Genomic DNA, 27,424 nt, shown 5'->3' with positions numbered 1-27,424 from the left:
GGTTTTCAGTTCTTAAATTAATTTTCCCCTGACGTACGTGGGTACCTTTTAATGTGAATGTCTACATTTCACCATTTTTTAAAATGTTCGGTTAGTTGTTTCAGTTAGCGGCGGAGCGAAAATGACTCAGCGAAAACAACAACAGATTTGATGTTAACAATTATGGACTACTCGTGAATAGTTTCATCTTCATTGAATTGATGTTTTGACTCCGATTCTGTATGGTGAGTCCCTTTTTCAGAATAACTTCCCAACGCTATGATCTTTCTGTTTTATTCATACCAACAACATGTCCACTCGATAGTTATAAGCCGAGCTACGCAAAATTATATGTGGTAGGTTATACCCTGGGTTTGTTACGCAATCATCAGCAACCAAATGTTTATATTTCAACGTCCATGTTTACGCATTGTCCTCATCACGTGTACCAAATGTAGGCCTATACACTCAGAAATCGCCCAGTTTTAGTTACATAACCTTAACGCACATAAAGGCAAATTAATTTACAACACAAAGTTTATTGGAACAGGCCTTCTTCGTACGTATATTGGAGTTGCTTATAAGTTTTTTTAAACATTCAATTTAAGATTCCCGCGTATATCTTTATAAAAGATGTCACCTATATAATTTAAACCGGCTGACCAAGAGACTGCATTCAGCATATATATTTGGTCAACAACTTATTTCATTCTGTTCAACCTCCCCACTAACCCCATCACGATTGTTGTCCTTTTTTTTCGAAGAACATATATATACGAAAGGGACGAAATGTCATCAAATCAACCACTTTTGCTGACTTGACTCTTCTGGTCTATACTTTGGCCCGGTTGGTGATTGTGCTTGTATTTTTTATTTTTTTTTTTATTTTATCGGACTTCCCCATGCGCGAGGCTTCTTCATTGTTTGCGTTTTAATTCGATCGGGGAATTCGATCTTCCCCCTTCTTTTCCTCCGTGCCCGACTTCCCTTTTATTTTTCTCGTTGTTCTTCCCCTCTCCTGGTTCCAACGACTGTTGACTTATCTGTCGCAACCAGGCGCCTGTATACTTTTCTCTTATTTTTTATTTTTTTTTACTACAGATGGTAAAAGTCAAGACCAAAAAAAAAGTCTTGGTGAGCCAGTCGATATATATTTATAAGTGCATTCTTTTTTTTCCCCCGACGTAATAGACCTAGTTTGGCTTACATAAACCTCATCATTTATCTTTCTTTCTTCCCCTTTTTATTTATTAGTAGACCACGCATTTTTACTTTTTCAAAATGATTTTGTAGCCTATATATATAAATATATAGTCATAACTCGTGTTTCATATTGCGAACGCATACAAGCAAAATGCATTTAACTGGTACATATAATCGATCCCGAGAAAAACGTGTCCAATTTTTTCCGGGGCACAATCGCAGATCTGAGCAATTAAAAACTTATACCCCAAATATAATTAAGACAAAAGGGCAGACCCCTCCTTTAAAAAAAAAAAATTAGGAAACGATCACGCGGTGCACGTCGTGTGCCGAGTGTTGATCAATTGCAAAACCATATAGCAATTGATGGTATTAGGGCAGCTGCGTGAACGACTTAAAGGAGATGAGATAAAAAGAAAGCAAAAACAAGTGTGTCATACACTGTAGGTATTAATTGGTGTAGCCTAGTATATATATATAGGAATGGAGCGTCCTTAATTTCCTGTTTGGGCCACAAAAATCTCTCATCTCTTTCCATTGTTTAGCTAGTCTCTCTTTGCTTGGATGCGGATAATTCCAAATCGGTTTTCCGGTTGCTCGTTAAAGGTCTTTGTCGTTGCTCTTGTTAAACCCCCTCATCGAAAAAACAAAACAAAACAAAGCAAAAAAAAACTTGTTCGGACAATATCTTATAACTCCGTCACGAGTGCTTTCTGTAACTATAATTAATCACTCAATCAACGTTTATATATAAATAAGCTTGTTGCTTTTATATTTGTCGGATTAAGACTTATATACCAATTCAAATATTTTGTATAGTATAGAGGCTGTTAATATGACCTGTGGAAAAAACAAAAAAAGGAAATGCCTTTGATATAATATTGCAGATTTTCATTTGAGTTTTTATATTTACAATTTTAAGAACTCAAATTTCGTATTGTGCCACGCCTTTTTAGGACGAATTAATGCATCGCTATCGGCGTAGGCTAACCAAGTTCGCATTGTTGATGGTCGAACTACGTTAGTTCTATTTGAATTTTTTTTTTTATGATTTAAGTCTTAATAAAATGTCATGCAACGTGGCCAGATCATCTGCTGCATTTCCCTTCGATGAAAATTTGATGCATTGCATTTTTGATAGCAGATGCGCACCGCCTTGTAAATGTATTAATGTTTCTGATTACTGATGTATATTTATTGTGGTGATTTCGATTTATAGCCATCGATCTTGATCTGTACATTTGTACGTCCTAATAATCGATGGCTGCCGAGCGCAAACGAGAAAGACCTCAACGTGACTTGTTTTTGTTTTCCTTATCCCAATTCCGTATGAAATTGTATATAGGTTTTAGTGGTAATTGCTCAGTAAATCATCCAACTATAAATCAAAATGATACACGGCAGGCCAACAGTGTTTGATATTTCCCGTAATAGCGAAGCCAAAATCTATGTATTTTCTATATACTGTATATGTGTGTGTGCTGCAAAGACAAAAGAGCACGTTGAACAAATGTGTTTGTGTGAACCGCAGCAAGCGATAAAAAATGAAAATTCTAGTGGGATTAGAGTATTATCAGAACTCCACCGTGATCGATGTATTTATTTATTTTTTTTTTTGAAATAATAGATCGACACGCCTTATATACCCCGCTGGCCATAACAAAATGTATAGGCATACAATATCAAACGTTGTGCTGGTGCGATAAACGAGGGTGATTTGCAACTAATTTAGCAACATTTCGCTGCATTTCGTATAGGAACACGAACATATAACAAAAGCCTTACGTATTGTGTTTACCTTTTATAGAAAAACAGATCCTGTTCTTAGATAGCGAACATTCGGTTGCCATCGTATATACAAATAATGAATACATAATATCACGAGCTACAGTCAGATTTTCACGTTGCTCTTGATGATAAAACGCATAAAGCCAAAAATCCACGCGATTTACGTCAAAAATATTTCTGCTTTTATATCAGTAAATGCCCATTTTCTTTTGCCTGAATAGGAGACCTTACACGATTATGTTTTTAAGTCAATAAAAACGTGCGTGTGTGCGTCCATCGAGTACGAAGGTGCTGTATTATATACAGAAAGTCGGATTTGTTTATGGATGGAACCCCCCTTTTTTTTTCGATTGTTATTTCTTTACATACACGTACTATATACATGGATAATGTGACATGTTCAGACAAGTCGTGCATAGCGTGTTTGCTTTAGTTGGTCGACCCGCTGCGAAAGATCAGACTTTTGTTCATACGATTTCCATGTAAAACACGTTGCTGAACTCGTTTCAAATACGTTGCACCTTGTGGAATAATCATCGAGCTACTATATTTCTCTATGTAACACTTGCTCTTTTTTCGTTTTTTTCTCTTTCTCTTCCTCATCGATGAGCGGATTTCTAACGTTTTTTCTTCCAAGTATATAAATAACGTCAAAACAAACGAATGTTGGAGAACAGATAAATTCAGACTTAATATTTTTCTGCAATATAACCCAATGCTGCCAACCTATACACATTTTGTTATCTGATGTTTCTCTATTTTAGGTAAAGAGATTTCATTTCTTTTTTTCATTGAATGATCAACTCAAGAGGTCAATGCCTCACCAATGGCTATAGTTATAACATTTCTTATCAAACTTAATTTCAACGACACATTTTTCTTGATTTCTACATAAACTGATTTACATTTATGTGTAGACTACACATTTTTGGATTGGATCATCACTGCACGATTGATATACGTCACTGTATTTTGAAAATAATTTCCCGTTTAACTGTGTCTATTCTATCAATACTTAAATGCTCTGGTCAAAACAAGAGCAGCGAATAACGTCTATACACTCAGGCATTTCTCGAGTTCTAGATTCATTGATCAATTATGGCCGCATTATAAGAGAGGTCAAGAACTTTCTTATTCGGGATAATGTACGTGATGTCTCTTATTACGCACACTGTACGTGAATCATACTTGTTAAAGCTTCCTATACGTTATAGTCTAATACACACAGCACAGATAGCAGTATGGCGTATACAGTTAACTTCTTCCTTTACCTTTTTCGGAGCAATCTTAATTTAATGAGTTTGTCTTGTCGAGGTCGAGATTCACTCGTTTATTCCCATTGGTTACGTGTATATGGAAAGCAACTATACACGACAACCCTCTTACGCGGAATCGGCCGTATAGATGACCAAGTTTCTAGCTCGTGAGGGATTTCTCATTTTATGAGAAGAAAAAAAAATAGATAAAGAATTACTTTTGATCGTCAGAAATACTTAACTATAGGCTATACTAAACTGTGAATGATTTTCATGTCTTTTCCATTAGGTTGGCTCTGTATATCATCGACTTGGTTTAACGGGTCTTTCTCAAAAAGACGGAAGCCGAGATCGAAACGCAGCCGGCCCAATATTTCCCTCTACTTCCTCCCGATTCCAATTTAATTTTTTTTTTTTTTTTCCTTTTCTTTGAAAAAATGCTATGTTGCCCCTCTTTTCAGTTAGAAAGTAGAGCGACATCCCCAAGTGGAAGGATGTCCCACACGTAAAAAGAAAGGCTCTCCATTTGACTCTTTTTTAAGCATCGTTAGTAATAGGCTATATATAAAGCCTTCGAATTGCAGCTTCATTTTTGCTTCACTTCACCTTTTTGATGGCAAACATGCTCGTGCAAGTTTAAATGACGCTTACACGCGTTGCTTCACGAGCACAAGTGATGACTTAAAAACATTTTCAAAGTCGGAGATGATGACAACTCTTTTGTTATCCAAAAAAAAAGAGAGAAGAATGAATTGTCGGGGCACAGACGTTCGAGGCTCAGTGAGCATTAGTTAACACACACACACAAGAACGAGTTGTTGGGAAGTCTTTAAATACAAGTTTAATCTTTTCGAATTATAAAATTATTAGTTTTCCATCAGTCCCAAAGATTAGTGCAATTAATCAATCCCAAAAATGGCGCAATATACTTTTCGATATTAATTATGTAAACAAGATTCCATTGATAAAATCGTTTAATGAAATATTAGAGTCAATTGAATCATTAGTATATACTATAGCATACTAGAACTTATTATTTAGAGCCATATACACTTATCACGTATACTAAGTGGGGTCGAATGATTTTTTTTTTTGGGGGGTGATATAAAGAGCATTATGCCATTAGATATGGCCAAGGTCTATATAATATAACCGTCTCAATAAATTCTTTTCCACATTTTTATTTATGGTAAGTTGATAAGACAGAAAGAGAATAGAAAACATGGCATAGCTTTATAGAAAGGAAACCGAAGGGTATATATAATCAAGGCCAACCCAAAAAAAAATCGAGTTGTCAGTTTGGGACACAATGGCAACGAACAGTTTGATAAGAAAAGAAAAAAAAATTGGGGAAAAAACCTATGAATTTACCCCCTTTTTTTTTACGTCGTTTCCACGAAGAACCCCTTTTTTAAATCGTGTAACCCCCTCTGTCTGATGCGTGAGAGCGTCTTTTTCTTCCTTTTATCCTGTTTTACGGAGAGCAAAGAACATCGTGAGATATTACCCTCTTTAAGAGGAACCTGAAAATAGGGCAAAAACGGCAGCATGTGTTCGCTGCTATATTCATACAATTGAGAGAAAAGATTTTTTTTTTTTTATGAATCACATAACACGTATACCAGACGAAAAAAAAAAATAATAAAAGGGGTTATAATAGATTTTTTTTTTTTATCCTAAAACAAAATTGGGGAAAAACAGGGGAACTTGGTGGAAGTTTCACGATGTTTTGCAGGAAGAAAAATCCCCCACAAAAAAAAAATCTATTTATAACAAGACAATTTCAAAGAACATCTTTATAGACTGTTATAGGGGGTTATATAACAATGCATATCGGACTTGATAGCGGTTACGAAAAACACGTACGATCGAGTTCCTATGGAATCGGCTGTTTGCACCACAGGAACTCGATCAAAACGAACGATTGTGTGTAGTCTGTACATCGCCTTCATTAGTGCTGCTTTATGCAGCGTATATATATCGAGTAAATTAGATTAATTTATATATACATCCATTTAGAACTGACGACAAGCCTAAGCAGCTAATGCATTACGTGCATTCGTCTGCTATATATTACAAGGCGGGGAATTTAAAATCCAGATATACATTTCCACTATATACAGCACCAAGTGAATTTCGACCAAGGTCCTCTAATCAATGAACGATTAACGAATTAAGAAGAAAACTGATCATAAAGCAGTTTGTGATAAACAGTACGTGACCTACCATTAAATAATTGTACAAAATTCGTATATACGATACCTGTGAAAAAAAAACAAGAAAATGAATAGCAATACATTGCTGATGCAACCCTTCCCTCGCTCCTACTTGATTATTCTATTGCCTGTGAAAGAAGAGAGAAAAAAAAACTGGAGTTGATATAAAAATAGGGAAATCTTGGTCGAAATTCTCGTGTATAAAAAGTAGATAGGAAGAGCAAAACTGGGTAAATTTTGGGGGGAAAAGGGGATTCAGAAAAGAGGGAAACACACCCCCACAAAAAAAGTGAGCCATTCACTTTTTTTTTTTTTTGATCCACTCTTTATTCATAGCCGATGAAAAAAAAAAGGAGTCTATAGAATTGCGTTGCTTGTTATGTAATCCTTTTTTCCCTTTTCCGTTTTTGAGGAAAAAAAAAGAAGCGTGTGAATATTCCGTCCTGCTATATATACTACACAGAATCGACTGTTTGGCATTTAGGTGTTCTCACCAGCTATAAATAAATTATACTCTTCTTCTTGCCCTTAAAAAAAAAATAAATAAATAAACGATTTAGCACTTCTTTCTTTTTTTTTTTTTTTTGGCTCGGATTCTTGTTTTCTATTGGGGTTTAATAGACCACTAAAAGATAATGATAAATGTTCAATTGAACAACGCTCATTTTGTCTCTGTTGTTTTGCTTTTTTTGCGCTCGTTAATAATTGGCACACAAACATCTATATCCCAATTGAAATATCGAGAATTGCTTCGCTACTGTTGGCCATATCTTAATGATGGCTAACTAGAATGATTGCTGTTAAATTTTAAAATATAAAAGATAAAAATGGAATTCAATTTCCCATTTATTTTTTTAACCCTATTTTTCCAAAAACTAGAAAAAAAATAGGTTAAGATAGCAACAACAAAAAACAACAAATTTAATATTTATAAACCCGTGCAACTGGCAAAAAAAAAATCTTTCTTTTATCAAACGATTTTTTTTTTTTTTCATTTTCAGGGTAAAAATAAGAGAGGAGGTTTAAAAAAAAACGCATTTTCCCTATGAAAAGCCTACTTTTTCTACTCGTTTTTTTTATTTTATCCCTCTTCACGTTTCTAAATGCTTTTGCATAACAAATGGTGCAGCATGGTTATCAGGAAACTTGGCTTGCACAATACTTTGAATAACAGCCGTTTTCCATAGATTTTTGTCACCCTATATCTCTCTCTCGCAATGTTCCCATCGACCCAACGAGAGAAAAAAAACAAGAAAAAGAAAAAAAAAAAAATTTTTTTGTGTAAAAGGATGAATTTCCCACGCTGGAATTCCGTATTGTGCACTACCGTTTCCTTATTTTCGGATTCTCCTTTTGTGCAATGAATTCGAGCTGGTTTTCTTTTTTTCTCTTTTTCTTTTTGGGGAGATATACCTGCATTTGAACGCATTAGCATTCACCTAAAAAAGGGGGAAATTTTCGATAGCAAAGGATTGAATTGCCCAACAGATCCTTTTATTTTGCGGGAAATATATTTTTTTTTCTCTTCTTTTCTGTGTGTGTGTGCGTAGATTACGTAAAAATCAAAGAAAAACATGTTTGGGATTCGAAATTCAACCGGTAACTGTCAAATGCATTTTGTATATAATACGACGTGTAAAACTTCAAGTGAAATCCTATAGACATTAGAAAACAATGAAATTGTGTAACAAACTCAAGAAACCCATTTAAAAAAAATTAGACTATACAATGGCAGATGGTATAAGAATATCTAAAGAAACATTTTTTTTTTTTTTATTAAAACAAGTTCTGGGAAAAGAAAAAAAAAAAAAAATCGTTTATTATGAAACCTGTCCTCGGTTGCACCAGTTTCCTCTCTATTCGAAATATCAAAATTGGCAATGGTGTGTCGGGAAAAACAAAACGCTAGTCTACCTTAATTAAAGGAAACACGGTACATACGAAATACTTCTATATAAAGAATTAGAGTTTATTACTTTCTCAGCCCATATTTAATACGTGCCTTGTGTAAAACTAAATGTTCGCCATTTTGTTTTTTTGAGTTTTGTTCAAAGACGAACCAACCCGCCATCTGCATATGCTGCAGCGGAAGCCACTGTTGCTTACTCATGCAAAAACGATTGATAGAGGCAAAGGCTCACTCTTGAAAGCTTTCGATTAGAATGCAAATCATGGGCGTGTATCTACTATAGGTCTGTATATAGTCTATAATACATAGATATTCCACGTTCATCATTCAAAAAAAGAGAGAAAAAAGCAGAATATGGGGATAGATTTCTTCTTATTTTTCGCTCCCCTGTTCTATAAAAGTCTCTTCACGGTTCGAATGCGAGGAAATTTCAGCTAAAAATGCGTTTTCAGGGAAAGAAAGGAAATTCAAAGGGCAAGCTACAAATGAGACACACGCAGGGAGGGAGAACTGCTGGGGGGTGATGATCGAAATTTAAGTCCCCCCCCCCTTTATTTTTAGGGATCTATCTGCTGTTATAATATATCCCGTATATTATAGTAGAACTATTTATTATCTACTGGACAGGGCAAACTTGTTTTGTTTTTCCTTTCTTTCTCTTTTACGCATATATTTAAAAGAAATTGTATGTAGGCCTATATTCCGCATTATATGCAAGAAAATTCAAAGATCGATATATATAATAGAAGATAGACATTCATTTAGAGCCGAGTCTCAAATGGGGCATGGAATTATAGAGGGTTGAGGAAGAATTGTTCTCCTTTAATTAGAGGCACGCACCACGGGTCGTTTAAACAATGAAACCAAGTGTCGAAAAGAGGGCCGGCAAAACTCGTGGATGGACGTTCCCCCGGCCCCATCCACCCTTATATTACGGAGATTGAACTGACCTCCTTCCGGAAGAAGGAGGGTGAACGACGAATACTATATATCCAGTAAAAATAAATGGCATATATATAATATAGGGGGCAACCCGAGACGAACTGTGAGGGTGAAAGAAATAGGAGAAAGGCCTTATATAGATAGATATATATAGGATGATTGTCGATAACAACGAATTGCCAACTTCAACGGCTAAACAAATTCATAGTCGGATCAAGGCTCACGTCAATTGTTTTCAATTGATTTTTTTTCTTTTCTTTTCTGTATAGAAAACAGAAATTTTGGTATTCATTCGAAGAAAAAAAATAATTTCGGAAGAAATCAAAACATAATTTTTGTTTAAAGGAAAACGAATTATTGGCTACTGCTATATAGGTAGACACCATCCGAATCGTCCAGGTTGACTCAGCAGGTCTCTCACGAATAAGAGCAGCAGATTATTCAAACATGAGCCGGTCAGAGATGAGAAGAATCATGTGCATATATATACAACTCCGGTTGATTATTTCAACCATATGCAAATGAGGGAGAATACAAAAAAAGGGGGGGAGCTCCTACTATTGTAGATCACGTTCTGTTTCGCAGCGTGACGCAAGTACAATATGGGACTGTCGGGTTTATATGATTATTTTTTATATATATATTCAAATGTAGGTTTTTACTGGCTTGGTATAGGATATAGTATATAGTGTTGGTCAGCTATATATTCACACAAGTTTGGATGTATCTGTTTTTGTTGTATACCTGCCGAACGAAGAGGCGATGTATGCCGTTGTAGCATTTGAAATTCTCTTTTGAATGACGTAGTATATATACGAATATAACGCTCTCGGTCAGCTCTCTTTGTTTGTTCAATGAAACGTGACTTTGATGTTAACGAAATGCGACATTCAGATGCATTTCAAAGGAGCATTAAATTGTTCATTTCTCAACGGATTGATTGCGTCAATGAAATCAAACGCCGTCCCACCCATTTTCTCTATCTTTTGATTTCTATATATAATTGAAAACAAATGTTGATTTTCTTGTTTCGAAATGACAACCAACTCATTTGAATGTGTTCATTCATTCATTCGACTGTTGTTTCTCTTTTTTTCTTATACAATGTAACCGATCAATTAAATTTTCTTGTCAACCTTACAGGTCTATACGCTATATATAGAATGCGATTGTTTTCGTATATATAAACAACAGAAGTGAAACAAACGGTGTTTTATGTAAGGTGTGGGCGGGGGAGAGAAACGACCCTACCTTTTTCCCCCCCACTCTTGTATACCAAAAAGACAATGTGTAACACCCAAAGTTGGTGCTGTGCTGCCCTGTATTTTCATTTTTTTTTCTGTTCGGTGCGTATTTCCGATCGTAAAAAAAAAAAAAATCGTAGATGTTCTATACAGCAAGTAATTCGAGCCGGGCTGAATTGCATCTGTAACCTTCAAAAAGAACTGCGGTCAAATGCTCTATATGTGTTGGCAATAAGAAAAACTCTTATATAGAACAAGAAGGATTTATTAGGCATTCCTAATTTTTTTTTTTCTTTTAAAAAAAATAAACCATAGATAAGAAGGAGGAGAAATGGAGTTTAAAGTAGGCGGCCTCCTCTTTTTTCCTCTCTCTCCTGTATTATAGCCTATACACCAGGCCGCTTATTCTCACCTAGTTCAATTAAACCGTCGAGTTTCCCTCCCGATTTTGTTGGCATCAACGTCGATATCTACTATAACACCGCCTTCAAATGGGTTCCACCTCCATCCCACCTCCTATCCTCCCCCTTTTCGAACCTCCTCCGTGAAAACAATAGGAAAAACACAGATGGAAGGAGTAGTTTTAAAAAAAAAATAATAATAATTCTTTTCTTTTAAGCGCATCAATAAAAGATTGGGCTTCGACAAATTGTTAACGACTTAACCATTTGATTTCATTTTTTTTTCAAAGTTATTCGTCGAAATGTTTTGTTTTCTATCGCAATTTTAGGTTGTAGTTTAATTGCTTGTCGATTCGATTCGAAAAAAAAAAGCTCCCAATCAGTTAAAACATGAAATTGCTTGCAGCACATGAGCACCAATAATGGACAACAATACAACAAAAACTTTGGGAAAAGTTCATTTTTGATAATAACGGTCTTGTTAAAATCACAGTTTTGCTGTAGGCATTCAACTTTTGGACGTCTATATATACGTCTATTTTACTCCTCTACACACAGCACACACACAAAATGGAATGAAATTCAACGACAAAAAGTAGCACAGAACCCCCAAAAAACAAAAAAAAAGTACGGGCCATAATTTAAAGTTTATGAAACAAGTCGAGACGACCGCGCGGGAAAAAGAAAAAAAAATTACGATTGAATTATGTGTAGGTGAAACTATATCTAAGCTGCTATAGACTATTCTACACACAAATGCGTCCAGAGGCTTATACATATACACACACACACATTTATATAGACGCCGGGGTCTAGAATTTTTCGTCATGCAAAATTCGATCTACTCACGCGTCCCAACAGCGGGCGGTCTCCTGTTTTCAAGATTTCACGCTGCCGTGTGTTGGCTATAACGCCTGGCTGAACAAACAATCATATAAGGGGGTGGGGTGGGGATGTATATAGCTGCAACCTAAATATATTTCGATAAAAAAGTGATATTATACGTATATAATTTATATATTTTATATACATAAAAGACTATATTATGTGTAGAGAAAAATGAAAAGGCTGTCTCATTTTCAAAAGAGTGATGATCCCGCGCTCCGTCTCAAACGCATAACACCCCCGTTATTTGATTTATTCCATCGTCTTTTCGTATCATAATAATACGTTGGCAATATAACAATGGCGACGCTTCCCTCAGTGCTGTGTGAGGTGCCGTATGAAGTATAAAGTGTAAGAACAACAACAACAAGGAAGCGTCAAATGATGACACAAGAAAGAAAGAACAACGGAATTTCAAATGATTCAAGTTTTCTTTTGATTTCTTTTCTTTTTCGAAACGATAATTGTGTTGACGAAGATTGTAAATATATTGGCAGCCATAACGTGGGTGTGTGTAGATATATCCTATACTATATATATATTCCTAATCCGATTTCTTCGTTTCGATGTTTTTCGGTGCGGCTATTGTTGAATTATTCAAAGGTGGATGTTTGCTTTATTGATTATGGCCGAGTGGTAGAGAGAGAGAGGGCCATCGAAAAGTCTTTTATTGATGGCAAGTAAAGGCACTATGACTGATTCGAATTCCCATTTTACAGAGTGCTGCTGCTGCTGCTGCTGCTTTCTTTGTACATAGTTTTCTCTTGAAAGCTAACGTCTTTTCTATATAACTATTCCTTGAATACATATTGTCAAATTTGGTCCAGTCCACGTCGCTATATATATACTTATATATACGTTTTAAATGGGACCTTACACACACACGCACACACAGACAAATAATAATAAAGAAAAACTTCAAACACACGGGTATTTGGGGAAAGATGGTGAAATAAAAGAGAGTCTTTGAGAGAGAGGTTCGGTGGCTGCACACCAGAAGCCGAGCCGTTGCGCTTTTTATTGATTTGCTCGGGCACGGTCTTCTTTTCCCTTATATATTTTTACGCCGATATGCCAACGCAAGTTGACATCAACGTGGCGAAATTATAGGTCGTTGTCGAATGGCAAATGAGGCGCAATATAATCAAAACACAAATGAACAAGTGTGACGCCCCAAAAATAGAGATCATCAATTGAGAACGAAGGAAGCCATAATAATACGCAGTTAGCGCGGGAGTATAATATATTATAGTCTAATAGCTATAATTTGGGTATTTATATTATGTATCCATTATAACTGGTGCGCACAGTTTATAACGTGCGCTTTTAAACAATGATGCATCGTTAAGAATTGACGTCATGCTTGATTGCTTATTATTATACACAATCAATAAGACACATTTTTGTTCTTATAACTCGTGTATGGCTATTTTTGGCACATCCTTTTATTCGATTATTAATTTTTGAATAGTTAAACACGATGATTAAATGAATACGCTTAATACTTTCCTTCCTTAACGGATCACTATATATAATTAAGCCTATATGGCTGTTCTTTATGTAGTTTATATACGTATAGATACGTACGTATAACGGCTGCTGAATAAAATGCGTTTTATGTGTTACAAATTCAAATTGCGCGTCAAGTCCGAGAGAAATGTTTGTGAAAAAAATGTCTACAGTTAAACAAATAAAATTAATAAAAGCCGTGCCATATTGACTTGGTTGTTGAGAAACGGCAGAAAATATTATAGTCAAGGGGAATATAATGTATCGTGAGAGACTCGATACGGACGATAGGATATAACCTTTGTTGATTGGTCATTGTTTGCTTCCGACTTTTTCAACTGGAACACACACACACACAAATAATTCCAGTCCTTTCTAGTCTCCTTGCTCGATGAATCGTTTCTCTTTAATTTCGCTTGTGTTTGGCGTTTATTGGCCAACAACACATGGCGATTTTTATTTTTTGTTATACTATAGTATATATGGTTTGAAGACGTTAATTAAAAACAACACAGAAAAGACTACACGAAACTGATATAATTGCCACTTGATTTCCTACAATTTCTTGGGGACGTTTTGCTTACAGTGCACAACTGATTTATTAACTTTGCACTTGAACTATTATTTCTTGATTTTCTTTTCATCAATTATAGAAGCGATCATAATAAGCTGTTTTAAACATGGTCTATAGGCCATAGGACATTGAAGCTCTTTTTATTTGGAACAATGCTATATAGCCTACCACGTGTTTTGTTTTTTCGAAGATGATGTCTCATATGAGCTAGACAGATTATACCGTCTGCTATTGCGCCTATATATACACTTCATACACATATATATCTATATAGTATATATAAACAGCCAATTTTGTTTTCCTATATACAGTTATGAAAATAAAAGCCCTGAGAATAATATGAAACGCAAGGGGATTGTGCACCGCTTACACCAACATGCCGACGCGTGTCTTGCTTAGAAATAGCAATTTTGATGTAACACACCAACTTATTTATTTTTCTTTTTTTTTCTTTTTCTCTCTGGCTTTATGTGTGTATATAGCAAAGAAAAAGGGAGGGTAACTACAGAGATGTGGTGGCGTTTGGTTGATGACATCATTGGAATGCACGGCAGCAAACAATGCAAAAGTGGGCTCGTTCTAATTGCCCGATCAAGATATACAGAAGCCGGAAAAGATGTATGACTATATATAAATATAATATATATGTATAGGGTGGAAAAGGGAGGGTATAACTAACAAATCCAAAGGCCAGTAGCGATGTATATATATAAAAAAATGGACGGAGGGCGGAGGGACAAAAGAAAGGCAATCAAGAAACATGATTGCGATCATTTTGGTCTGAAACGTTAAGTCTATACAAGGAATATAACAGCCCTCCACGTTGTGTGCGGCTCGTGTGGTGAATGTTTAATTTTGAGACGCGCACACAAAAAATTTTTGCTTTTAAGCATCCGGGAAAAAAACACAAAACAAAAAAATACTACAGTGAAAATATAAAAGAATGTCATTTATATACAAGATCATTAGACATTTGAGCCCACAATCGATCAAACGCGTTGGCCATCCCAGATTGAAAGCAATTAAAATTGACGACGTCTTTGTCGATGTGAAAACATTCATCGAATATACATAGAATGAAACCAAATGATGAATGGCAATATACAACTGAAGACGACACAAAAACCTATATAGATATAATACGAAAATGGAATTATACGGATGTTGTTATATCTACATCACGAATTACAAATGGCGACCGATTTATGATTTTCTGGGAGAATACATTTGTTGGTCCATATAGTCGTATACATCTAGAACCGGTAATTCTTCTACGCTCCATACGTTCTTCATCTGAGGAAGCCAGAAAGTTCTCGGCAGGTGGGCGAACAATGCATCCAAGGTGGCGGGAAAAAAGAATTAAAAAAAAAAAAAAAAAAAGGTAGAAAAGAAAAATGTTGGATGGATATATAGTGTCTATGCTGGAGTCAGGTATATATATAAAGCTAAAAGTATAACGCGTCGGGGCCTATACTGTATACACGTATATATATATAGTCACACTTGAGTTAGGCTTAATGACTTGTTATGCACATCCTTTTTGCTGCTGCCATATTACGAAAGATGCAGGTGGTCCTCTCTCTTTTTTATTCCAAACGAGTCATTACCGGTATATAAAAAAGAAAAGATATATAAGAATCTCTTCACGGATCCGTTAGCCTTTCTTTCCTGTGCGCATTCACGGACGTGGATCACGTTACACTAGCTCCATCTTTAAAATGAAAGCCCCATCATCACACACACGAGAAAATTATAAATTGCCTCTCTATATGAACATAAATATCAATTTCAAATGATAAAAAAAAAAAAAAAAGGTAAATTCAGAAGCTGATGGTTGGGAAAACAAAACAAATTCATCAATCGATTATAGAAAATATCAGTTGAATATCATTTTTTTCGGATCGAATCAATAAATATTAGGAGGGAGGACATAATCGTAAATCTAAATCAACTCGAAACAAAACCATTGCAGATGACAACTGTTGTATAGAAAAGAAAAAAAAGAAAAAAGTCAAAATCGATTTGATATTTCATTAAGTCAAGAGGCTGTTGGGGCCATACGCCATCTAAAGCGTTCGTTTCATGATCGGTTAACACTATAAAAAGAAAAAAGGGCCATCCAGTTATGGCTCGCGGTCGGCTTGCTTTAATGTTCATACATGTCTGGCTGCTTGGCATGCCACTTATATCCAATGACTACAAGAGTTCCAGTCGGCTGCATATGATGACGATTGTCTTTTTATCCTATATATGTATAGACTACATATATATACACTATGTGTGTATGCTGGAATTCTTTTGCGGTCCAACCTGCCAATAAAACTATAATACATTTATATATTTTTTGTTTTTAGGTACTATATAAACTATTTATAAATATTTTTACATGAAGAAATTGCGAAAATGGCGTTACTTCCATTTCTGTCTAACGTCGATGATGCGTATCATCTAGACAATTGTTTTTGCTCTTTATTGTGATTGGTGAATTGAATTTTTCTTTTTTTAATGTTGTTCATTTCTTTTGAAGAGGAACGAGATCATTTTCTTGTGACATGAAAGAATGTGTGGAATTTAAATAAACATTTTTTTTGAAGGGTGTTCCATTAGTCTCTACATGGTTAGTCGATTACAAAAGAAAATAGACTGACCGAAATAATTATTTTTATTTTTTTACTTGAAATACGTCAGAAATGAGTTGAAGCATTCGAGTCCAGTGATTGTGCTGTACATTTCCCTGGGCTTGTGCGTTCGTTGAAGACTGTCATTAGCCATCAGCTTTGGGAAGCCGTGTGCAAGGTTGCTTGACCTTCAACGGGAGTCCATACACACACACGGTGTGAATGCAAAAAAATGCAACCAAGCGGAACTGTTGAATCGTTGGACCACGTCAGCTCACAGGTAACGAGCATTTCTCGACCCCCTACAGACAGCCCCATAGGCTTTTATTTTATTTTATTTTTTCAAACTTTTTTTGTGTTATTGCTTGAAAATCATCATGGCTGCTCGTTATATACCTTATTCTAAAATCTAATCATGAAATTCGATTAAAATTGCTCAAAGGAAATTGACAGTCTTTAAAAAGTAGATGAGATCTATCCCAGCAAATAACCAATTCTCTTTAGCTTTCGAAACGTATCCGATTTCCATTAAACCCTGAAAAGTTACTGCTAAAAAAATCAAACCATGTCTGATGGAACATTTTGGAACAATAGGCAAAAGGAAACACAAGAAAAAAAAAAAAATCAAAAACTGATCAGGTAAAGTAGAAACGGGAAGTTGGAAATAAACCTTCCCCTGCCAAAAAAAGAGAGAGAAGGAACAGATAAACTTTGAGTGGGATGAACAAGTCAAAGAACAGACCGCCCTCGCTTCGCACCTTTGAATGTTTTTTTCACCTTGTCCTCCCCTCCTTTCTAAAATAAAAGGAGGAGGATATGCGGTTCAACACCTGCTATAGTGTAAACGTATATATGTACGGTTAAGTTATTAGAAAAATAGAGCAACTTGTAACAGAGACCATTGACCATTAATCAAGCTGACCCAGCTGGCGTTTTGTTTTTTTTTTATGCATCGAAGAGAAATAAAAGATGGTCGAAACCGCGACCGCAACAAATCACTCGGCAAGTTCTAATACTTTTTTTTAAAAAAATTGATTGAACTCGCAGATGAAGGCCCTTCTTTTTTTTTCTTTTTAAAGAAAAAAGGTTCTAACTTATTATATACAAATGATTTTTACGAAATAATAGAATATCTACGTCCGTCACGGTTTAGAATATACAGGGCCCCCCATTTGTTTTTCCTAATTTTTAGCAAACTCTTTTCAACTGTATTTCATTGTTATATAAACCTGATTTAATTTGGTTTTTGGAAAAAAACAAAAATGAAGGGTCTTGCCATCTTGCAAAACGATATATTCTAAAAAGCCAAATCTTGTTTAAAAGTTATATCCGGAACATGTCCTTCCGGTTGAGGGATTTCAAGAAGAGCTTTATAATTTACGGTATATATTATATAACATATATACTGTAGTGCTCTTATATATAATTTATAGTGAAGAGAACTTTTCAGCTTGGGATTTAATCAGGCAATCGTTAGCCTACACATTTTTCTTGAACAAAAAAAAAAATCCAAAAATGTTCGGCAAAACCCAAACAAAACAACATGGATATAGGTAAATGTAATCACAATGAAAAGGTGTGCATGACAGCGGACAGTAACCATAATTTTCCATCAAGCGAATGGCTTGTAAGCTGTTGCCACAAGCTTTTTGTGTGGTCAACTATTTGGGCAAGTGTATCGATATATACACGAATTGTTCATTACAGCAAAACCCGGTTGGCCGTAAGGCAGAAAGAAAAAAAGAAAAGGGGGGACTCGTTGTGGTTTTTCACATACATCCCACCGTGAAAATGTCCCATGAATTCAAGCGCTTCCTGCCTCTTGTAGATTCGTTAAGACTTGTGTGTGTATATATTTCGGTCACTTGCCATTGACGATTGAAAATCTTGCGGCCGCGAGCGCCGGCCATTTGTTTCGTCTTGAAACAAAGATAACGTTGATGTTTAGGCAATCAGCTGTTTTTTTTGTTTGTTTTTTATTACTTTTCATTTTTATTTTAGAACAAACTGAAGTAGATATACTATAGAACGTATCGGAATTTTGTTTAATATTAAATGGATTCATTTCTTTTTGTTTTGTTGTAAGTCGACAGGCAACCGGAAATGCTGTCCCCAAAAATCCGATTAACTCGACACTTGCATTCATTCTTTTTTTAAATGTATAATCTCAAAAAGAAGAAGAAGCTCCTTCATGAAAAATGTACATATACAGCATAGTGTATATAGGTGCCACGGTGAAAGGAAGTGGAACAAACAAATGAACGAGAAAAAGGCGGACATTCGTGTCAGCCCCTATTCAGTTTTCGTTGCTGTTCCATCCATTTTGTTCTATTAAACTAATACGGGGGTTGTGTCTCGTGTTTGTTAAGTCTTTTCTTATAATGACTTCTTCTTTGGCTACCTGTTTCTCGTCTTTAAAATAATACAAGACGTTTTATATGTATACAAAAACAAACGCGGCCATTATTATAAAAGAACAGCACCATTTTCTTTTTTCCCTTTTTTTTTTTTAATGATTTTCTCCTCTTCGTTCTTTACAATTGCCTATTTGACTTTCATTTCGTGTGTCAGTCTTCAGGGATTTGAGCCAATCAGGTCGTCATTAACCCTCCTTTTTTTTCAAGTAGCCGCCATGAAAAATAAGAAAACTTTTATTTAAAAAATATTGTTTGAATGTAAAAAAAAAAAAAATGGGCCTACCTTTATCTTAACTTCCGCTTTGTAATGATGTAGGCCTTTCGGGCAAACAACATGGGATGCTGCAAACGATGCAATCATTTTGTCGCAATGATGTCCTTTCCCTCCCCAAAAAAATCAACACACGTCACAAACAATTACAAAACTGTGCGGTTACAACTCGAAAATCAGTGCCTTTCATGCTTTTAAAGATAATTATAAAGAAAAATGAGTGTGTATGACGTCTATAATTTATGTACAGCAGCACCTGCTTTGAATGATACGATGGTCCTATATATGACGACATAACGCATACAAATTTATTTATTTTATGTATTAATTATATATACGTGGCAGGAGGACGTTAATGGTATATGTGCATCATCATTATTAAGCGCATCTTCTTGCGATCGTTTGACTCTGATTAAAAAGATGGCCCTCTATACAGCACCCGCTGACAACTAATGAGCCAAACGGAAGAAGAAAGAGGGGTAAGCTAATGATATCTCCCTTTTATGTTTTGTTTTTTTTCTTCTATGTTCTATATATTTATGTACATGAACCACCTCCCAAATTGTGCTGGTCAAAAGGCTTTTTTTGGGGGGTTGTTGTTGTTGTTATTGTGCCGTGTCGAACGTGATACGCTCGGGGTCGAGGCCGTTTATTACTCATAAACAGATCGGTCGTACATGCACGCAACCAGCCAATGGATCAAACCTAATTACAGCTCACATGCACCGGTGTATAATATTGCATAAGCTTGTAGGCTATATACTGTAACATGGAAGCCATTGAATGTCATTCTATTCATTTGTGTTGTTTGGTTATTAATAGAAATGTATCGTGAAATTGCGTGATTTCATATCTGCCGGGCTTCTTTTCAAACCCATACCGTGGGATTGTTTTTCAAAACATCAAAGAAATCCCATAATGAGGGAGGAATTGATTATATAGAAAAGAATTACTGCTCTGCACCTGATTTGCCTGGCCTTTTCTTAATTTCGAGATAGTATTAATAACGAGTCTATTATGTAGTTCTTTATGATCTCCATTCCGCGCTAATCCGGTATATTTAAGAATCATCACTAGCGTCATCCGTCGGGCCAGTTTCTATATAATATACATTAAAAACTTGTATACAGATTTTACATTTACAATTCCAGGCAGGGAAATGATGTGACCTGCCTATTTGATCCACAAAAAATGAATTTTTTAAAAACAAAAGTTTATTTTTATTTTAACTATACACAATCCGAGTTCATTGGCCCTTAATGTCAGCCTCATTTCATCCGGTCGCAAATGATGATAGCCTCATTATGCATCATCTGTGTGCTTCATTATAAATGTATATAAATGTCCACATAATAGGAGAGAAGAGACACATCCAATCGAGTCTATCCTGGGTCGAACCAGATTTCATTCTATCCGTTTGTCGTAATAATCACGCCACTATAGTGATGATCCTTTTCTTCGGACGTCATCACGTGGTCAATCCAACATATTAATTGAATGAACCTCATGAATTTTTTAATGCGATGCAAATAGAAAGGGAGAAGAAGCAAATAACGACCGTTGCCCGCTTTATATAACGAGGCACGTATAACGAAGGAAAGAAGACGATGATATTCCAACTGAAAATCATAGAGAGAATAGCATTTAATTATAGGAATGAATATATGCTTGTATATATACAGGCTACTGGTTTAGCCGCGATAATCTGAAAGGAACCGGATCTTATCAGCAAGCCTAATGGGATTATTGACTAGTCTATATATAACAAATGTCAACAAGAACAAAAGTAGAAATGGTGAACAAATAAGGCACGTTTGATGGAAATCAATATTTAAAACGTTATATACAATCAACACCCCAAAGATTTGTTGTTTTATTTGATTTTTTTGTTCGATGTCACGCACTATTTAGATCTACGTAGAAAGGACGCGTGCGCCAAACAGTTCAATAAATCTGCAGCCTTGAATTCAGACGTGGGAGGGGGCGTCGTTGGCGTCGGTCTTTTTTTATTCTTATTTTTACATATCGATTTTCAGAGCAAGTCGGCGGCCAATAGAATATTCCAACTCCCTCCTCTCAATCTCGCCATGTTTTTTTTTTTCATTCGACATTCTGAATTTCAAAGAGTCTGCATCCGACGACGACACGGGGTTGGTCGGCGTGCATAAAAAGGGTGGCGTATGTAAAAGAGATCGGGATCGTATAGAAAGTACGACCCCGCCCTTTCCTCTATTTCATTTTTTTTTGCATTTATGATGTTCAACCCCTTTCGCTCTCCTTTTTTTTTTCAATCGACTCCTTTATATTCTGCTGGATCCAATCCAAATTCAGCATTTTGGATGGCTGTTTATGAAAACAGGGGCGATTCATTTCAATGAATTAGATTTTTTTTATTGAAATTTTTTTGGAATTCCTTGATTTCGAAATTGATCGCGAATTCTGCGCCGAGTTCGCTGGAAATGATTCGATTTATTATTATATATTTTTCTCAAGCGTATCGTACTTTTTAACAATCAAGCATAGACAGATTACTGATTACGAAAATCCCGTTTCTTTTTTGTAGTTCTTCACGTTTTCTATTTTATTTTTTCTTCTTTTCTTCGGTGGTGTGGGTACAGTGTGCAGAACAGGAAACCGCCTCTTTTGTTTGTATATTTTTATAGCTTGTGGCTTCCACCTAAATAATAACAACACGTGCACCCCATGCTGTGTTGCTTCGTCTAGAAATGCACCTATTTTTTTCTTCTTCTTACTTCTTCTTCTTAGCTCTCTCTCTGTGTGTGTGTGTGTGTGTGTGTACGGTTCCATTTGGTTCTTCGCGTGGCAGCAACGGTAGCCAACAACGACCGACCGGACGGAAATATATATCCAACGGGGTTGTTTGGCGTTCCACGTTAACGAAGAAGAAAAGATTTCCAAGATGTTGTTATTTCTCGTTGAAGAATAGAAAATAACGTCTGACAATTGGTAGTCACGCATCATTTTCAATTACAATGCGTAATCACATATGTAAATTTGTTGTTTGATTCGCCCTTTTTTCTTTTTCTTCTTCTTCTTTCCCAATTGCGGGGAAATGGTAATTCGCCCGGAAGCATTGCGTAACGAGAAGAGGGGGGGATGCATCCAGCAGCGGTCAGTACTTGATGATGAAGTAAAAAAAGGGGGGCGAGTATATTTATTTATAACTAAGAAAAGAGTAGTGAACGCCCTGGCAAGATTGAATCAATCACGGTCATTGGTCAGTCGCCTGAGGCACTTTACTAATGGCCGCTGCTACCGTGTAGAACCAAGAGCCTAAAATAGTCGATAGTCCAGTGTTTTTTTTTTTTTTTGTTCTACAGGTTAAATAAATCTATAATGCGAAAGACAGCGAACGTAAATATATACATATTGAATGTAAAGATAGAAGATTCTGAGCAAAGCGTCGAAGCCAAACAGAGACGCCATCAAAATCTCCACCAGGTCTCGCGGCAAGACCACTGGTCGATCAATGGCTGCCCTGGTTCGCCACTGATCTTTGGCAGCCCTGGACTTTTCTCGACGTGTATATACACGTTCGTGTTGGAGAGGCTCGTGCTATGGGCGTTTATTTCAATCAATTTTAAAAGGGTGGGTGTCTGTGTAAAGCCAACAGAACATTTTTTCTGAACAGAAAGAAGAACAGCTTTCTATTGAAAGAAAAAAAACGGTTTTTCTAATGATGTATTGAAAATGAAAAAAACGGCTGTGTGTTGAGAAGAATGGAAGAGTCCACTGTTGATGTGCCCGATCTCATTCGCTATATGGTTCTCCTCCCCCACCCTTTTCTTCTTTTTTTCCAGGGACGCCTGGCATTCTCCTGCGCAGCCGTCTCAATCGATAAAGAAGCTGTAGCTCTGCCGGATACTGGACCATAGTTCCCTGTGTGTGTGTGTGTGTGTGTGTCTGTAGGCTAAAGGAGGGGATGGGAAGATTTGGACTTCTTGTAAAGATCAATCAATTCTCTTTCCTGGACGTTTACATTTTCATTCCAGCTAGAGACGAATCCATCCAATTAACAAACCCTTTTATATCATTACTGAAATGATATGCAAAACAATACAAAAGGTGTTGATACGCAACAACAACCTTCCAAATAAAAAGTTTATGCTGGAGGCATTATTCAAATGAGGAAGACGATTGAAAAAAAAACTGGTCGTACGCGATTGGCCGTTTCTAGTCCAGGGATAGCAAAAGGGGGAAGTTTTAGGTGGGATTTTGAATTGGACGGTTTGAATTCAAGTCTCTCCTCCCATTTGACAGTTTGTCTCCAACCTCCCCCCACCACCACCTTCTATTTTCGCCCCCTGTGCCACAAGCTCGTTTGCATGCAGCTGGCCTTCCAACATTGGGCGACGTCCAGGCGCTTGCGCACGATCGTTACAAGACGCCTGCTGCAATTTCTTATTCTTACCCATCCTCCTGATATGGTTACAAGGACCCTCCATGAACACACATCTCTCCTTTCTTTACCACCCCCCGTCGTTTCTTTTCTATTCCACTCCCCTTCTCTTTTTCATTCGGCTGCTTCTGCCCTTTTTTTTCTTCTTTGATTTGCTTCTTGAGTCGTCGGTGGTTTGTGCGTGTTTTTCGATATTCCAACCCCACACACGCGGACAGTTGGGGGAGGGAGGACGCCACAGTGACTCCGTTAGAAACCGACAAGTTCTAAACATACAATCAACGAAAAAAAAAAAAAAAGGAAATCGTTTGAAAACTTGACAGTGTCGCCATCGGCAATTTTTTTCTTTCCCTCTCCCCTTGTTTGGTCGTCTGCAAAAGTTATTGAGTTTCAAGTGAGCAGCCGACTGGAAGAAGATTCAGTTACATAGTACATCTTTATATGCCGTGTGCGATAGGATTTTGTTCTTTTTAAACGCACAGTTTTCTTTTTCTTTTTCCTTTTTTTTGCCTAGAAAACAGGTTGTGTGTCCAGGTAAGAATTTTTAAAATTCTTTTCTTGATTTCTATGTGCAAAATGGGGGGATGGATGGAAGAATGTTTTCCTTTTGTGCATGTGCGCCCCCTTTTGAGCATTTCTCTTTGGACATTCATTTGTCAGATGACCATCTCGATTTGATGGTTTCCAAATTTCAATACTGGACGATGAGTTGTCGGATGTTGACCCTCTTTGTTGTTGTTGTTGTTGTCTTTCGATTGTGCGAATTTCTTTGACGCACATAGCGTCTCGACATCACAAGATGGCCTCCGTTCCTTTCTACATGTCTCGGCACGTACAAGAAATGAAAAAAAAAACATTCCGCGCGTCTTTGCGTCTGCTCAGTGGCTCCTGGACCATTTTCGAAGACGAGTCGGAAAAACAACAAAAATGTAGGACGAAAAGAGTAGAGGAGGGGCAAATACTATGACCGTTTAAAAATAATAACAGGCCAAGTAGAAATGAGCATTTTGGACAAATCCTTGTAGAACACAGTGTTGCCACTTTGGTTTTTTTTTTAGCAGTTAGTTAATGGCCATTGTGCGGAATGGCCCTGTACTTTTTACCGCCAACCATTTCCATTTTTTCATTCTACGGGGCTGGGGAAATTGGTTTATTTTCGAATAATAAAATGAGTGAAGCACTTGCTTTCGCCCTTCTGTCCACCCTGGAACTGTCAACTAAGAAAATCCATTTTGTAACGAGGGGGTGTCTGTGTGAGGGGGAAAGGAAAAGAGGAACTCGGAAGTAGATGACCGATAGCAACAGAGAGGACCCAACTGTAGGCCAAATACGTTGATCGAAGTATTTTCAATTGATGTAACCTATTCTTGTTGATGATTATTTCTGATTTTGGAGTGTGTGTGTGTGTGTGCTGTTCTCTGACCCCCTCCTCCAACTCAATCCCCCCCTTTCCCTGTTCGATCGAAAATGGCTCCAGGGCTGCCATATTGTATGTACACATAGTGGTTGACGGTATATATATATATATAGCATACCGTGTACTTTCTTGTTCGGAGAGATGACTACAGCTCGAAAAATTTGTCATATAAAAATATACATCCATGGCGAAACCCCCTCCACCCCCGCCATCCCTCACATCCTGTGTGTGTGTGTGTGTGTTGGAAGACCCCCTCTCTCTTCGTTTCTTCTTCAGGGGGGATTTTCTTCGGAAAAGCGGGGTAAAAATGCCAGAAATACGGATAAATGTGACGACTAAAGAGGAAAATCGTGATAATGGTCAGGGCCATCACAAGCGAAAAAAAAGGGCGAAATAAGGGAAAAAAAAAGGGACCATTGTGAATATTGAAGAGAGGGAGAAAGTCCAGGGACGGGTGGGGGGGAGAGCATCAATATATGCAAGTGTCCACCACCGACTACCAATTTCCACAGATGAAGGAAACGGACGATGGAGCCTCTTTTTCCTTTTCCCCTCGTCTTTTTTTTTTTTCCCTTTTTATTCCGCAGCAGCCACCCCTCAGAATCCAACGTCTAAGGGACCTTGCACAATATCATCCGGCATACATATCCATATAAGATTAATGATGGCCTCCTTTTTTTCTCTCCTCCCGAGAGTGGTGAATTCAGACCCGGTTTCAATCTAGACACACACACACACACACACAGACCAAGAAATCCATGAATTATGAATGTATGGCTAGCTGGATATCTGCGAGAATGGATCACTTTTCTCTGAACCATCGTTTTCAAACACACAAAAAAGGAATGTTATCGAAAATGCAGACGTTTTATTTTTAAAATTTTATTATTTTCAATTTGATGTGGGAATTTAAAGATTTTGGCAGCAACAAAAAAATGAGTAAAGTTGGCAACGGCGCATCTCGCATCAGCCATGATTCCAATTGAATTGTTCGAATTTCTCCTCTTTTATTGAAAGCGACTTTTTGAAAATTCAGAGCACAATAACACACACACACACGCATTTAACAGTTTTGGGTTTATAGACACACACACACACACACACACACACAGAAAAAGGGAAGTAGGAGGCGGCTGAAAAACGAGTCGCGTGAGTTGGGCGGAGTCGAGGCGTTTGCATTCGACCAATAGCGTGCCTGAACCAGTTTGGAAACGAACCTGGGCTGGACCCTGTTACCAACACACACGCACACATATGTAACCTTCCCTTTTAGATTTTTTACCTCCTCCTTTTTTTTTCTTTTTTCTTTTTTACCACTACCCTACCACCATAGTATATTCGGTTGTAATAGTACGTATACGTAGAACTTGGTTGTCTCGCTTTTATAAAGAAAGAACAGTTTGTGCTGCCCCACGGGCTATATTCCCAGGAAAAGAAAAAGGAAAAAAAAGCCTGCCAAGGTCTTCCCTTTGGGTTGTGTGTAGTCTTGGGCACTGCTTTCATTGCGAGTTGAGCGCCGGCTGCAACCAGGTGTGTTTCATTCGAGGCCTTTGCCCGACTTGATCTTATTTTTTTGGTTGCGCCGTGTGTTTTTTTAAGATTAATCGCGCCAACATTAAACGTGTTGTCATTTCTCTGGGTTGTCGGTGAAATTCTGGCACGTTGTGTGTGTGTGTTGGTGTGTTGGTGTGTATGTGTTTGAATTTGGGAATTAAACAAGGCCAGGAACCAACTTGGCCGCCATGGATTCTTTATTGGGTGGCTATTCGAAGAAGAAGAATAAACAATAATCGAAGACGTCTATGCGTGTGCTGATGTGCGTCTGTGTGTGTGTGTGTGCTACGCCCACCGCCGCCGAATAAGAAAACTGTTGGGCGCACAAACAATAATCCCTGGCTTGTTATTAGATATATATACATACATATATAGTTCTCTAGTCTTGTAATCAAATCACTAGCCGCAAAAGAAGAAAAAAGATTCGTTTGATTGTCTGTCATCATCATTGATGCCTGTGCAATTCCGTTCTATCCAGTCAGTGTCGGTGAAGGACAGAATGAAGAAACTGGACCAGTTTGATCAGCACGCCATTCATCGAGGTCAACTGGCGTCGTTTTGCCCGTTTCCGCGGGAGGAGCAGGAGGCCGGACTAGTGGTTCAAGTAACAACGCAGGAGGTCAATCATCGACGTCATCGTCGGCGTCTGCAGCTTTCCGGATGCCCTCGTTGACGATGCCGCTTAATATGCCCATCTCATTGGCCATGGCATCGGTGCCGGCGTTAAACAATCTCAACACTTTGACCGGTTTTAAGTGGTTTGGTTCACCATTCGTCTGCTGTCCATCCGACGTCGTCTCAACAGTGTCTCGGGTCATCGA

The 27,424-nt window shown here is 37.1% G+C and overlaps 1 long non-coding RNA gene across 2 annotated transcripts; it reads left to right on the top strand.

Annotated features, from left to right (window-relative positions):
- Nucleotides 1–4: 4 nt before the first annotated feature.
- Nucleotides 5–27,146, top strand: LOC123477605. 2 transcript variants are annotated; one of them, XR_006652695.1, is made up of 3 exons: nucleotides 5–224; nucleotides 19,558–19,691; nucleotides 27,082–27,146. It is a non-coding gene; the product is annotated as an uncharacterized LOC123477605 (long non-coding RNA). The 2 variants fall into 2 exon arrangements; XR_006652696.1 differs by lacking the exon at nucleotides 5–224 and adding an exon at nucleotides 16,581–16,804.
- Nucleotides 27,147–27,424: the final 278 nt, after the last annotated feature.

The sequence above is a fragment of the Daphnia magna genome, unplaced genomic scaffold (assembly GCF_020631705.1).
Source record: "Daphnia magna isolate NIES unplaced genomic scaffold, ASM2063170v1.1 Dm_contigs096, whole genome shotgun sequence".
Lineage (NCBI taxonomy): Eukaryota > Metazoa > Arthropoda > Branchiopoda > Diplostraca > Daphniidae > Daphnia > Daphnia magna.
Note: the sequence above shows the minus strand (reverse complement) of the source record. Positions and strands in the feature narration are given on the sequence as shown.